The following is a 15,908-nucleotide window of genomic DNA, read 5'->3' on the forward strand; positions in this document are numbered from 1 at the left end:
AAGGGTGGAGGCTGTGAAATTGCATTCTTACACCCACAACTATTTTTTTTCCTGTCCTTAGAAATACTTAGAGACTAAACTGGCCAAGGAGAGCCAGGACACAGGCAGGGAAACTGGTCCCTGGCGCCACTGCTGTGCACGCTGCTGAGTGACTCTGAATTCACTCGTCACCACCACGATTCTGCCTCGGCTTCCTTGGGAATCCCCCAGCATGGAAAGTTTACAGTATCTTGACATTCTGCTCTTTCTACAGCTGGAAATGGAATGTTTGTAGAACTTCCTTTGCCAGAGGAAATGGTGACCTTTAGAAGTTCATGGACAGAGAGGGAACTGGGTGCTGTAGAAGGTCCCCTCCTTCAAGACCACCCGGCAGGGCCAAGCATGTCTCCCTCAGCCGGACCTCACAGGGTGCCTGGGACACAGCAGGCAGGGGCTCTGCGGCTGTCCTGGGACCCAGCTCCATCTACTTCTCCCTTCCATGCTGCTCTCAGGAAGCCCTGGGCTCCCGTTTCTAAAACCAGGGGTGAGAAAGTGTGTGGTCTCCGCCTTGGTCAGCTTCCCAAACACGTCTCTCCAGCTCCCCAGCTCATCAACCCTCAGCCTCATTCTGTGAGAAAAGAACTTTGTACTTGGTCACCGGAAAGTCCTCCCTGGACTCCAGGAAGCTGCTTCGCAGCTGAGGTCTTCCAGGATCCGGAACCCTGACACTCAGCGGGTTTGTCCGTGACTGCCTCCTGCCTTCCCTCCCTTCTCCTCCCTGCCAGGAAGGCCCATCCCTAAGTGACACCAGGGACATCTCCGTTGACCTCCATACCCTCCTGAATTCAGCCCAAGCGTCTCTTTCATCTTTACGAGGCGTCTCCCTTCCCACGAGCTGGCGCATTCTCCTCCTGAGGTGTTTCCCAAGGCAGTAGCACGGGAGGCAGGGAGGGACGGAGGGGACTTGCTCCAGACTCCAAGTGTGAACACGGCACTGGGCAAGCAGAACTTAGCGAAGCATAAACCAGAACAGCTTCACTTTTCTGCATCAACTGCTTCCAACACTCTGTACCTCCCGGATGTCTCACGCCAATGCAAACTTTCTGGTAAAAAACCTCCGTATATGAACAGTCTCAGGTTTCAGAAGACGGCAGACTGCACTCTGGCACCTCACTTTTCCCTCCCCCAGATTCCGTGAAAACAACATTGAAGGGATTTTTAAACGCACAGATTCTACAAAGATGCAGAGAAGAGAAAGGAAGAGAAGAACGAGGGAGCGGGGAGATGCATTCTTTTGATCCCTCACGCAAGTCCCTGACATCCACTTCACTGAGTTCACATTCACAAGGGCAATTCAGTAGCCCCCAGCATCTAGTGCCTTTGGGAGTGAGATCAGAGGGATCGTAAAATAAATAAGACTGTTCTCAAGCTGGTTGAGAAATAGATACCAAAAGATTTCATACTGTAGGATTCCATTTGTACAAAATGTAAACCAATCCACAGAGACAGAAAACAGGTGGGTGCTTGCTTGGCAATGAACAAGGGGAGAAGGAAAGACCAGGCAACCCAGGACACTCGCTCTCTTGATTGTGGGGATGGTCCCAGGCAGGTATGTCCAAACACAGCAGCTGGACGTGTTAAATATGCTCGATTTACTGTATGTCAGCTTTACCTCAATGCAGTTGTCTTTTTAAAATGCTGGCAGGGCTGTAGCAGAATTCTCACTCACTGCTCATTGGTTCAGTGGTTTTGGAGAATATCATGGTAATAATTTGACATCTGGGTACAAATTAAAATGACATTAATAGGGAAAACATAAATGATTATATTCCCTGATCACCTTTTCCTATACTAGCAGAAGACAGGAAGATTACTCTGTAAAGAGTGGAAAATAAAGTGTCTTTGGACTGGGGGACCAGCATCATATAAGACCGGAGAAGAACACAGAAAACAGCATTGCTAATAGAGCATGCAGAAGGATGTGGAGAGTCCCAACCCCCATCCCACACCAAGGGCAGAAGGCTGGGCACCAAGCCTTTGTCCTTCAGGCAGGAGATTATAAGAACCTTCCCTGAGAACCAGGCCAGTACTACTGTTAGGGGCTCCCACTCAGAGCCTCTGCCAAGTCATAAAGCAGTGGCATTGGCAATGAGTCTGCTGAAAAGACTCACCTGCGATCCTAGTCAGATTTTAAGTTGCTGATTCTCAAAACACCTAAGTTTACTAAACACCTGCAGAAGGTTTCCAGCAAGAAGGAGATCAAACAACCCATCTTGCAAAAAAGCAAAGGGAAGAAAGAAACAATGCAAAGATAAGGAAACTTTAAAAACGAACTTATTGCGATCTCAGGTGTGGTGGCCATGCCTGTGTTTCTAGCGACTTGGGAGGCTGAGGCAGGAGGATCACTTGAGTCCAAGAGTTTGAGATCAGCTTGGGCAACACAGCAAGACCCTGCATCAAAAAATTATTAATATCCCCAGAATATTAAGTATATAACTATATATATATATATATATATATATATATATATATATATATATAAAATGCCTAAGTAAAAAAGAAATATTAGCACAATATGTGATTTTAGTAAGATATTAGAACAGTGACAGAAGAGCAAGCTACTATGAGGGAAAAGTCAGGCAGGACCTTCAAAGACAAAATATACGATAAGAGAAATGAGAACTCAATTAGAGTCGAGAGATAAAGTTAAGTAAATCAGAAAGCGAAGCAAAAGGATAACAACTTAGAAAATGGAACTGAACTGATAAGAACGTTAGTAGTAAGACGGGGGAAAAACAGAATAAGAAATAATTAACAAAGTTTTCCAAACTTGAAGGATACAAGTTTTTCCAGATTCAACAGCCCACTGAGTGCCTCACAAAATGAATGAAAAAGGCCCACTTTATAAAATTTCAAAAACTGAAGGTAAAGAGACAATCCTACAATATTCCAGGCAGAAAACAAGAGTCTCACGAAAATAATCAGGTACATGAATTGTGTCAAATTTTGCAGCAATTTTGGAAACGAGAAGGAAATAGAGCAGTGTCATCAAAATCACGAAGGAAAATTAATTCCAATCTGGAATTCTATACCCAGCCAAACTATCAACCAGATGTCAGGGCAGAATAAAGATGTTGTCCGACATGCAAATTCCTAAACTTTTACTCCTTACACATCTTTTTGCAAGAAATCTCTAAAGCACGGTGGGAGAATACAGAGAAAACAAGAGCTCTGAGGCAGGAGAGAGGCAAAGGGAACCCTGGTGCTGGTGGAAGATGCCAGGGTAAAGCCAGGCACAGCAAAAGGAACCCCTGGTCCAAACTAGAGCAGGTCAGAACACGCCAGGAAATTCTTTTCCTGAGATAGAAAGAAACTGCCTAATCCACCTGAACGCCTTCAGAGGAGTCTTAATCAATTAGTGAAAAGTTTAAGGTAAAATTACCACAAGGCTCATCAAGCTTAAATCTTTTATTGGTTCTTCTTAGTTATACATGATAGTTTAATTTGTTTCAATATAATTACACAAGCATGGAATGTATTTTAGGATGCTTCATTTTCCAGAGCTCTTTCCAAGGCCCTGAACTTAATTCTATATTTATAATTATAAATTTCTTTTCTTAAAGGAACACTAATAGAAATTATATCCTGCCCTCATGGTGAGCACACAGAAAACTAAGCATAGGAGGAAAAAAATAGTTACAAAGGGAAAATTAAATGTTGGATTGGAAAGGAAGAGGTCCTAGTTAACTAATGTCTGAACGGCATTTTTTTATTAGAGCATTATAGCTATTCATAGTAGTTGAGTTTGTTTTGACAAAATCACACATGCATGGACTTTGATTCACTCCAATTCAAATCCCGTTCCCCTGCCTGTCCTGTCCTTCCTCCCTCTCCCTCCTCTTCCCTCTACTCTACCAATCTTCCTTTCACTTGTTTATTTTTTTATTTTTATTTTTTTAACATCACATATAACTACACATGTAGAGAATCATTTCTGACTTACACGTGTGAATTTAAAACACACATTCAAATGCTTTTCATATGACTTGTTGGTTTGATTTGCATACGTGGAAGTTTGACACGTCATGTACGTAATTTTTGTATTTTTCCCACATTTTTATTAGGTGCATCATAGTTGCACATAGTGGTGAAGTTTGTTGTCACATATTTGAACATGCACACAATACACAATATAGCCATATAACCTGGTCAGTATCACTCTCTTCGTACACACAGGGCAGGATTCACTGGGTGTGTATGCATATGTGCACAAAGTGTGATCTGTCAGATCTTTCTGCATTTCCTCCACTTTCCCGGTCCTCCTCCCTCTCTCCACCTCCTCCTTTTACTCCACTGATCTTCCCTCTGTCTTTATGATATCTGGTCCCTCCCCCTCCCTTTTCCCCTTATTCTGCTCTTGCTTCAGCCCGTGAGAAAACATTTGACCCTTGATTTTCTGAGTCTGGCTTGTTTCACTTAGCACGATGCTCTTTAGTTCCATTCACATACTGGCAAATGCCATCATTTCATTTTTCTTTATGAGTAGAACTTAATCATGCATATACAGCACATTTTCTACATCCATTCATCTATTGGGCTGGTTCTCTAATTTGACTATTGTGAATTGTGCTGCTATAAACATTAATGTGGCTGTATCCCTACAGAATCCTGATTTTAAATCCTTTGGATATACACCAAGGAGTGGGATAGCTGGGTCATATGGTGGTTCCATTCCTAGTTTTTTAAGGAATCTCTACACTGCTTTTCATTGTGGTTGTGCCAATTTGCAGTTCCACCAACAGTGCATGAGTGTACCTTTTTCCCCACACCCTCACCAGCATTTTACTGTTATTTGTAAATGATTTGTGTCATGGTCATTCTGACTGGATCCAGATGAAATCTTAGTGCAGTTTTATTTGCATTTCCTGATTGCTAGAGATGTTGAGCATTTTTTCATGTACTTGTTAGTCATTTGTGTTTCTGAACAGCATTTATACATTCAAAATTTTAAAAGCACTAATAATTGACCTAAGAAAATCAGGATGTCTCCACCCTAGGAGGAGATCTGAGAACTGGGCGGCAGGTGTGTCTGGTGGAGCTTGGGGACGAACAGAGACTTAAGTTCTCGCACTCCAGAGGGAATGTAATGGTTCAGGTCTCCAGTTCAAGACTCGAGAAGTAACAATGCAGTGTGTCAGGAGGAAGCAGGCACCAGCACGCTGAGGGGAAGACGAGATGCGGAAGGCAGAGGGCATGGAGACGTTTTTGTAAAACAACCTTAGAGAACGACTGGACTCGACATGTAGAACTATGTTGAGTTTTTTTTTAACTAAAAATAATGAAACCACTATTTTTTAAAAAAACCAGATTTTAAAAAGAGAATCAAAACCGTCTCTTTTCCATAATTAAAACTCACTTCCAGGTTAGTCCACCCAGTGGAAACCAGAACATACGTGACCATCACATCAGTTCCTTACTCTGGCAAGTAGCAGTTAGAGGGACGAGGACTAAGTGAACGCACACGCAGCGACAGAGAGACATAAAAACAGAGGAGCAACTCTGCCAGGACCCTGAGAGCTCTGGCCTGGGAGGAGTTTGCAGGCCTGGAACTCTCTGTGTGCTTGAAAAACATCGTGACCAGCACTGGGACTGGGAGGGTGGGGGAGGAGGGGAGCATCTGCGTACCCAACCCCAAGACCCTCCCCTTCCCGCCTCAGCCCGCCCTGCAGCTGGGGAGGGCGCCATGTTGGTCCTTCACTGCCCGCCTTCCCCTCCTTCTCCTGACTCTTCCTTCCTCCCTCCTCTAATTTTAGAAGCACCAGGAAATGAGGAAAGTCCTCCCCACGTGGAGCTTGCCAGCAGGACTGCCAGCCATGAGCTGGGAATGTGGGGCCAGGGCCTCGGTGGTTTCCACGCTGGGATCCGACCTGCCCAGGCCTGTCAGGTGACTCGCTGGGATGAGCAGCAGGCATTCGTTGGCATGAGCTGGTCTGCGTCATAAACCGGAAAACCCGAGGAGGAGTGGCCCCTGAGGAAACAGCATGGCGTCCTTTCTGCCCAGTCCCAGGAAGTCACTCAGAAAAGGGCTCAGAGGAGTTGCCTTCGCCCAAGGCTCTGAAACAGACCATGAAGGAGCACCCAGAACGGAGGGTGCCCAGGCCTGTACTCCCACGGGCATGGATGCAGAATGGCCCGGGGGCTTTGTGGCACACAGGCCTCCAACATGGATGCAGGAGTCTCCTCTGGTCACCAGCAGCAGGGCCAGGGCTGGACCTCAGGAAGCAGCGGCAGCAGGCCATGCTGTGGAGGGCAGCAGCTGCCATATCCATTTATATATGACAGCCTCTGGGGACCCCAAGTTACCCCCAGGGAGGCTCAGAGGAAGGCAGGGAAAATAGCATTATTATTACCATTTATCCTTTATATACAATTATGAGGCTCAGAGGGTCCCTTTTTTTTTTTCTTAGTTTTTTTAAATATATTCTTCCAGTGGCTTGATTGAGGTGTAACTGACGACGTAAAACCTGTGCAGATGTGAAGTGTATAATTTGATAATTTGACAAGGTACACACCAGCAGCTCTCACACAGGCAATAGGATGGACATATCCATGACTCCCCAAGGTCTCCTCCTGTCCCTGGGTAGCCCCTCCCTGTCCCCAACACCAGATCATTACCACTGCATTCTGTGCCCTGTGGATTCATTTAATTTTCTATAATTTTATATAAATGAAATCATATTGTGTATGTACTCTTTTGAGTCGAGCTTCTTTTAGCATAACTATCTTGAGATTCTCCCATATTGCTGTGTGTATCCTTAGCCCATTCCTTTTTATTGCCAAGTACTATTCCATTATATGACCAATCAGAGTCTGCTTGTCCATTCACTTATCAATGACCTAGTGTTGTTTGTTTTTAGCAATGACAAATAACACTACTATGAATACTCTGGTATAGGCATTGTATAAACACATGCTTTCATTTCTCTTGGATAAAGACAGAGGAATGGAAGGGCTGGGTCACGTGATAGATACTTGGTGACTTCTTAAGAAACTGTCAAATTGTTTCCCAAAGCAGGTGCCCCATTTTACACCCCCACTAGCAATGTGTGACAGTTCCAGTTCTTCCACATGCTCACCAACACTCGTTATGGTGAGTCTTTTTAATTTTAGATATGCTAATAGATTGTGTAGTTATGCCAAGACCTGAGTTGTATTTACATCTTTTTTGGCACTCAAAACTGTGTCAGCCCTGGAGGAAATACTATCACTGATTAGTCCCGTTGTACAGTAAGAGGAGTTGGTTCTACCTGGGAGTTCCCCCGGGGTACAGTGTGTCGTGTGCCAAGGGCACGGGCTCATACCCAGAGGCGGTGAGGTACAGGAACAAAGCAGGGCACCAATGAGGAGGTGGCTTAGGCCCTGTTTTGGCCCAGGACCTAGTAAAATATTGGTTAAGCAACTCTGGGCAACTCGCTTAACTTCCCAGGGGCTCAACATTCTCATGGGTACTATGGGGAACTGAGATAGCGCAGTTATCAAAATCACATAAATGGGCGACAAGTCTACAAGAGCAGCAAATTTCCAAACTTTTTAAGGAATACATCAGACGTGCGGGAAAGAAACCTGAGGATTACCAAATCTTTCTTTTTTGCCAAGAAATTCACTGTGATTTTCACAACTCCTATGAGGGAAGGAGGGCTGCCCCCGACCCGTCCTTCTGACTCTGAGCCCCAGGATCCTCTTACTACGGTGACAGATGAACAACGAGTTCCCTCCAGAGGCAGTAACCACCCAGAGCCCTGCTCACGTGGTTTCTGTCCCCCAAACTGAATAGAGTTACAGCTCCGTGACGCTGGCCCCAGTCTTGGACATAAATGGTTTGGCCAGGCCTTGCTTTTGCAGACAAAATCATAGAGCATTTAAACAAAGAAAAATGTGGTTCACTGTGAGAGTTGCCTCTGCTCTGTTACTGAGTGACTAAAACCCATACCACGGGAGGCAGAAAGCCCACCCCACCCCACCCCTCTCCCCCGGAGCATTCAAGGGGGCCAAGAGCAAACCGGACCTGTTCTGAGGACAGCAACCCACACCCAGAGGGGTCTAAGGAGCAAGCTCTGTGAGGAGCAGTGGAGAGGGCTCAGGGCACCTGGAGAGGCCACCAAATACCCAAGGACTCTCCTGAGGTGTCAGACCCTGTGTGCATCTTCAAGGGTCTACCTAGCACATACATTGGGACTCACCTAGAACCTCACAGATACTGGTACACTGGAAGGAAGAACCTTCCAGCAACAGATCTGTCCACTGCAGAGTGGGCTGCTACGCAAAGCAGCAAGTGACCCAGCTCTGGAGTCACCCCAACTTCATGGGAATGGAGCAGGAGGACTTGCTGCTCTGAGGAAGAGTTGGACTGGGAAAACAGCTCTGAAAACCCTGAAAGGAGGAACTGCAGGTCTGGACCAGCCATTTTCTCAAGTTTTTGTGTAAGGCAAAGAAAGGCAGACAGAGCGGGACCAGATTAGGGGAGCCTTCTAGATCGAACAGCTGGACTTCCATTTAAGCGCTGGGGCACTCCTTGGGTGTTCAAGCAGAGCAAGAACATGATAGAAGGTTCTGGGCACAAGAAGTGAGTGAGGAGGTGGAACCAGGAGGTCACCAGGTGGTGGAGGAGGCCCGGGAGACCATGGAGGCCGTCTGGGTGTGCAGGATGGCCGACCAGGACTCTAGGATGGCATGGAGATCTTGAGTGACGTCTGGGGGAAAGTGCTGACTCTCCTCTGGACACGCCGAGTCACGTCGCAGGGAGGTTTAGCTCAATCGGTGAGGGTTTCCCAGGTTTCTCCACAAGTTAGTTCTGCTTTTTCTGTGGCTCTGGGGATTTCTAGAGCTGAACTGGTGCCTTACAAGAGTACGGAAAGACAGAGTTTGTGGAACCAAGTGGAGCAAGGGGAAGTGATGTCGTCGTTGTGCCCTTCAGGAAGGAAATGGGGCATCTGACGCTCAGTCTCTGATTTCCTCCAAGTTGCCCGAAAGGTAAAGAATTACGTTTAGATGCTGAACTTCCAGAATTTCAAACCGGAGGTGGCAAGTGGGTCTCAATCTATGAGCGGTGTTTGGGAACCAACAAACCATTTAAACTAAATAAAAGGTGAGATTCTCTTCCTCCTCCCAAATTGAATTCCTAATAAATTAAAGGTTTAATGTTAAAAAATAAAAAGTTAGACTATAAAATAACTAGAAGAATATAAAGATGCATCTTTAGATAATCCTGGGGGTGAATTCCCTTGGGAGGAAGCTCTCGAAGTGTAGAGTTGATGTCTCTCCACATCTACGGATTTGGGTGTTCTGTTGACAAATGGCCCCTGCAAGCTCTTCAGCCCATCTTGTGCCTCTTGGCCCCGCCCTGAGGGCTTCTGCCTCTGCATGGCCCTCTCTCAGCTTCTCCAGTTCTCCCTGGCTTCCGGGCTCTCCTGAGTCCTTCACTCTGCAGGGACTTGAATCTCTTTCCCTGCCTGTGCCTTCCTCTGGCTAAGTCCTACCCTTCCTTTCATTATGGTGCTTTCCCAGGGGACTTTCTCTGGCCTCTCAGAGTAAATAGGGGTGACCTCCATACATACCCCCTTTCTTAATGAGCACCGGCTATGGACTGAAGGTTTGCCTCTGCCCAACACTCATTTGTTGAAATGAATCCCAAATGTGCGGGCGTAGGGAAGCAGGGCTTTGGGGAGGTAACTGGGTCATGAGGGAGTGCTCATGTAGAAGATGAATTTCTTTGCCCACTTCTGCCATGATTCAAGAAAAAGGTGCAGTCTCTGAGCCAGAAGGAGGACCCTCAGCAGACATTGCATCTGCTAGCACCTCGATCTGGAACTTGTAGCCTCCAGAACTGTGGGAAATAAATTCTGTTGTTTATAAGGCACCAAGTTTGTGGTATTTTATTATAGCACATGAACAGACTGAGACGTCATCACGCCTGGGAATGCATACACAGGCTGTGGCGTCTCTGCTAGCAGACACACTCCACGACGTGAGGAACCACGTTTGTCTTATTTACCACTCGGTCCTCATCTCTACGTCACTCCTGAAGCAAAGATCCTCACTTTCTATGAATGAAGGAATGAGCGAGAGGGCGGATGGATGAACCCATAACTCTGAATAACATCCTGGCCCGCTATCCCACTGCAGGCAAGCTGGCCGTACCTCCAACTCCCTCGACTGAGTCTTGATTTTTGATTAACCACATTGGACATGCCTGCAGAAAGCCTGTTCTTTCCACCCTGTGTCAAGGAGCGACCTGAACTGAGACAGGTAAAGAAAGGTCTAAATTCCACCCGTGGAGGAGGCAGGAGAGGGAGGAAGAGACCAAGTCAAGATGCAGAGGTGGGGGACGCTGGAGACTTGGAGAGGAGAGGAAACAGCACACTGTGCCAACACAACATTCTGGCAAGCACCATCTGATGTAATCCCTCCAAGCCCTGTGAGTAAGGATGGCCACACCAGTGTCACAGACAAAGCCACCAAAGCCCTAGAAGCCAAGCCACTGGCCCATGGCCACGTGGTGGAGAAGGGAAGTACGGGCCCAACGCCTCCACCATCCTGTTTCCTCAGCCTGGAGTGTCCATTCTCCACGATGCAAATCCAGCCCCTCAAGCAAACACACAGTGGTGGCGCTGACACGCAGCGCCTGCGGCCCCTCTGGCCCCTCTCCGCCTTCTGACTGTGTGGCCTCCTTGCACTGCTTGCTTCGTGGTGGTCTTCACGTGTCTTCCCCACAGCTTGCGAGCTGGAGAGCTTTGCCAGCTGCCCCAGGGCTCCACGCAGGGCCGCTCTGCAGACGGAGCTCAGAGGCAGCCTCCCGGCAGGCTCAGCCAGTGTGCTCCCCACCCGGCTCTGCTCCCAAGCCCAGGCCTTCCCGTTCTGCTAGTGCTCTCCCTCGGCAGCTGCGAGCAGCCCTGGGTGGGACAGGACAGCCTGTTGGGGACAGCACTAAGACTCCATAAAAGGAAGGATACAGAAAAGGGAAAATTAAAATGGTACTTTTTTTCCCTGGGATGTTCATTTTCCTATCAAAACCCTTGCAAGCCTGTCAGACTTTCAGTCTCAGAAAGCCGAACTTCCTTTTCTTGGGGCCAGTAAGAGCCCAGATGTCCTCTGTGGGTACCAAGCTTTCTAGAAACCAAGACTGAGTCAGCCCCGCCTCACAGATGTGGCAAAGGGGCCATTTCCTTCTAATTCATCGGCAACGATTACACAATAAATAGAACATTTCTATTTATACTCAGAGTCACAATCCAGTTCACCTTTGAAGTAATGGGAGAAGAAAAGCAGAAAGTTTAGCCCATATCTATTTGTGACTCAACTATCCAAGACCCAGAGAAAGACTACAGAAGGACAGGAAGGAAATGAGACTCGCAACCACACACAGTAATTTGGGAGCACAGGGAGGCCATGAGGCAGGACACGGTCACGTTTGGGTGTTCATTCATGAACTCTGGGATGCACAGGGCTGGAAGGGCCCGGAAGTCATCCCACCTCTTCCCTCTGTCAATGCGGGAAGCCCAGAGACAGGTGGGGACTGCCAAAGGCCACCGCACCTGCCAGCATCAGAGCCAGCACAGGGACTATGCCTCTCGCTTCTCCAGTGGCTGTGCCACCTGCCAGGCCCGACCACACCTCGGCTGGTCTCACCAGGACCACACCTTCTCCTGCAGCCAGGAGTCCGCAGCCTTGGAGGAAGGAGAGGAGCAGGAGCTGGGCGGAGGGCTTCTGGTATTGACCGTTTGCCTGGATCAAATGCCTATGTCCATCTTTATAAGATAGGCCCTGCGAAACGGGACGCAGGGTGTCCGTGTCCCATTACTGACCGATGTGCTGTCGGCACGCCGACTCCGCAGTCCTCTGTCTCATTTTCCTGGCTAATTCTTCTCTGTATCTAGAATCTGAATTGGGTCAAAATGAGAGCATCTGTTTAGGTTCTTGATTTGTCTAACTGGAAGATCCCTCTCCCAGAGGGTAGAGAGGAAACGAATCTAGGTTCCATTCTGTCCAAGAAGAAAATGACCGCGTGGTCTGGAGACCACACCCGCCATCCAGGCCGGTGGTGGGGAGGGAAAGGGGTCCCAGCTGGTCAGTTGCTCTGAGTTAGTTAGGTACTCCACAGCCACCAACACTCGAGTCTTGGTGACTCACGACAGATGCAGTCTCAAACAGTTGTTCCATGCCCACGCATGGCAGCCACCCGGGGAGGTCGTTCCTGACCAGGCCAGGCTGGCCCCTTCATCCCCTTCATCACGCTGCGGTCACTTCCTGCCCTGTCACTGGCCAGAGCCACCAGGTGTCCTCAGCTCACTACAGGGGAGACCAGAAGACAAAGGTGGTCGTCCCACAGATGAGCAGACGGGACTTGGTGAGCACGTCCGCCACGTCTCTTCCCGAGGTTTCAGGACAACAAATTGAAAGAATGCAGAGTACCAGTGCAGTCTGGGAAGAGATCTCCACCGACCAAGGGTCGCCGTGGTGATTCTCCCTAGTTACTAAATCGTTGGCGGGTTTTATGTTCTTTGTATTTTTGCATTTCCCTCACACAGCAACATTGAACACATGTGTTTCAGAATCCAAAGCAGTAATACAAGTGAGCTTCTGAAATTGAGAACCAAGTTCAGACCAGAGGTAACCTTGACTCCAGTGAGGAAAACAACTCTGAAGAAAAGAGGAATTCTTTAAAAATGCACTTCTGATTAGATAATCACAACTAGGCAGGAAGAAAAGTAGGAGACAGGCCCAGACAGGAAGCTTTCTGCGAACTTGTCTTGAAAGGGCATCCTCAGAAGAGGGCAAAGAGGGCCCGACCCTGTTACTCACCATCTCAAGAAAAGAGGGAAAGGGAATTTAGAAGCCAAACAGCCCATAAATTAGGGGATAAATAAGGGAAGACAAAGGGAGGGTCCCAGCCGAAGGGGGTCTGCCAGGACCCACCCTGAGGCAGGTCTCTGCCACCTTCGGGTTCTCCACACACCCCCTGTAGAGCCACCTCTGCTCTCCCGAACGTGCCGGGCCTGCTCAGTCATGGCCACGCAGGCTGGAGTCAGGTGGCAGGTGGAAACGTTCTCGTCTCCCCTATGACCCCGACCCTGTCTATGCTGTGCATCCCGGAAATTGTTTCGGAAGGCAGAACTGTCCTTCAAAAGCACCCCTGCCACCTGCGTGGCTCCACACTAAGCCCTGGGCAGGGACTCATGGCCAGCAGGACGTCCCCCCTGCTGCCCCTGCTGCCCTGCCACCAGCCTCCCGGGTGACTGCCTCGCACTCATTCCGCACAAACTCGCTGGCCAGGTATGTTCCCCCCCGCCCCCCCCGTCCCTCCTGACTGATTAACCTGCTTCCAGCCCCTCCTGCGGAGACCTCCGTCTGTCCTCTCGCTCGGGCCTCCTCGGACCTCGCTGTCTGCTCTCAGGAAAGCAGAAACCACAGTGGGTTTTGCTCCCTGGTGTTGGTGAGTCCCACCGAGTTCCAAATCGGGGATCCCCATGTCCCTTCACTCTCCGTGACCCCTTCTGATCTGAGTGAGACGCCTTGGTAGAGATCATCTCCTCGCCTCCCCTCCCGCCAGGAGCAGGGTCGCTAAGTACGATGTTTTGAGCAAGAATTCAAGAAACGGCTTCAAATTCTCCCCCTCTCTTCTGAATCCTCCATGTGACCTGGGGACAGCGTGTCCCTCCACGCCCGTTTCTTTTCATGAAGGGAAGGGTTTTAACTACACGGTCCCCAAAGCACGTCCTCCTCTAACATACAATTCCAGGACCCTCAATAGACTCGGGCAAAGCAGAAGACATGAAGATTAAAAGGGTGCAGGTCAGGCGGGGGTCACGCTGAGGAAGACAGCAGGCCCCGTGGTTTGGAGGAAGCCAGCCTGGTGTCTGGATCCCATTTCCGCAACTTGGTGGCCGCCAAGCCATGCTGGTTGCTTCATTCCTCCAGAACTTGACTTCCTCTTCTCTCAAGTGAGAGAATACCCACCTCACTGGTCTGATGAGAGGATTAAGTGAGATAATGTGCTGTACCACCTGGAGCGGAGCAGGCTCCTGTTAAGTCCTCTTCTCCTCCCTAACTGTCATGGGATTCACGAGCAGAGGGTAACGAAACAGGACAGGAATTCAGACTGAAGGCTCGGCTGTCCCCCGTGGGATGGCTTATGCATGCTTTAGCCCCCGAGAGGCTTTACACCACCTGAAGGAGAAAAGATCCACAGCAATTCCCTCCGGGACCACCCGGCCCCTGTAAGCACCAGCAGCATGCCCAGACATGGCAGTCCCTCGCCTCAGAAGGCCTAGTATCCCACAGGCCCCCGTCCCACTCCGGTACACCCTGGACGCTCTCTGGGTGACGTCTCGACTCGCACAGTCAACAGGCCTGTGGATGCTGAGCGTACTGTGTTGTTCCAGGAATGGTGTCAAGGAGCAGCAGCTACCTGCTCGTGCTGGGTACGGCATGGTTTTTTTTAATATTTTCAATCATACTTAATTCGGGGGGTCGTGGAAGAAAAACACTGGTGCCTTCCAAACCCTGTGGCACAGAACACACGCACGAGCACTTTCTTCTGCACGGTTTTGGTGACAATGCGTCCAGGAGAGGTTCTGAGGCCTCCTCTCAGAGTCGACAGGTACAGACATGAAGCCAACCGAGTCCCTATCAGAGGGCAGCGTCCCCCACACGCCAGGCCACAGCGAAGTCCCACCCACGCCTTCCTCTCTCCCTTCCCCAGAACAGGTGGTCCGAATGCTCCTCCCAAGAAAGGGAGGCCCCTCCCTCCAGCCTTCCCCACCCGCCCTTCACTTAAAAACTGCTACTGAGGCCAAGGGTGGTGGTGCACGCCTTCAATCCCAGCAGCTCAGGAGGCTGAGGCAGGAGGATCACAAGTTCAAGGCCAGCCTCAGCAATTTAGTGACCCCCTAAGCAACTTAGTGAGCCCCTGTCTTAAAAAATAAAAGGGGCTGGAGGTGTGGCTCAGTGGTTAAGTACCCCTGGGTTCAATCTCCAGTACAAAAAAACAAAACCCTGCTTCTAAGAAAGTCATGTGAAGGGCAGGTTGACCGTGCTAACCAAGCTCACTATTTCTCAACCAAACTCTCCTTGAGAAATTCACCAACCGCATCTGCAGAATTCTCAGCAACCGAGGGATGAAGATGGGGCCAGGATGGGCGTGCCTGCAGATGGTGGATCCACCTCGGGTGTTTTCCCGGGTTACAAAAGAGGAGCCTGCACTGTTCCTGGAAACCAGCCCTCTCAGGGCTCCGACCGCGGCCCCACCTGCCCTGTCCTCCATGTTGGAGTTTTCAAACCGACGTGTTCCCACGGGATCTGATTTTCTCACGGGAACCGGGGTGATCCCGTGCTGACTGCACAGGTTCCCGAGTGGCTGAAGCCCTCATTAGCGTTGTTATTGTTGTTGTCGTAGTCCTCACACGATGCCTGAGGCAGGGGGTGACCAGAATTGGCACGTCTGTGCTGCCCCGCGGGGAGGCGAGGTAGGGACTGGTGTGGATCCACCGGCATGGCTGTCTGTCCACACAGGGACACCTGTGAGCCACAGAGCCTCTGCCCATTCCTGTCCTTCACTCCCTTCCGGTGGTCCTCTCCAGGTGCCAATGCCCCCACGGCTCTGTTCATAACTGTTAGGGCACCAGGAGGAGCTTTGCTGCCCGCGGGATCAGAGACTTTACGTGTGGAATAGACCCCGGTGGTCACTCAAACCCTGCAGCGATTTGCCATTGAGCGGGGCCAGGGACATTTCATTCGCTCCCACCAGCCACCAGGACGCTCTCTGCTTCTCCACGCCACATTTCTGGATCTCACCTTTCCTTGACCTTCACCCTCACCTCTTTCTCCCCAGTCCTTCCATCCCCTTCCTTTGTGCGTGGTTTGAACTCCAAGGG

The sequence above is a fragment of the Sciurus carolinensis genome, chromosome 13, assembly GCF_902686445.1.
Source record: "Sciurus carolinensis chromosome 13, mSciCar1.2, whole genome shotgun sequence".
Taxonomy (NCBI): domain Eukaryota; kingdom Metazoa; phylum Chordata; class Mammalia; order Rodentia; family Sciuridae; genus Sciurus; species Sciurus carolinensis.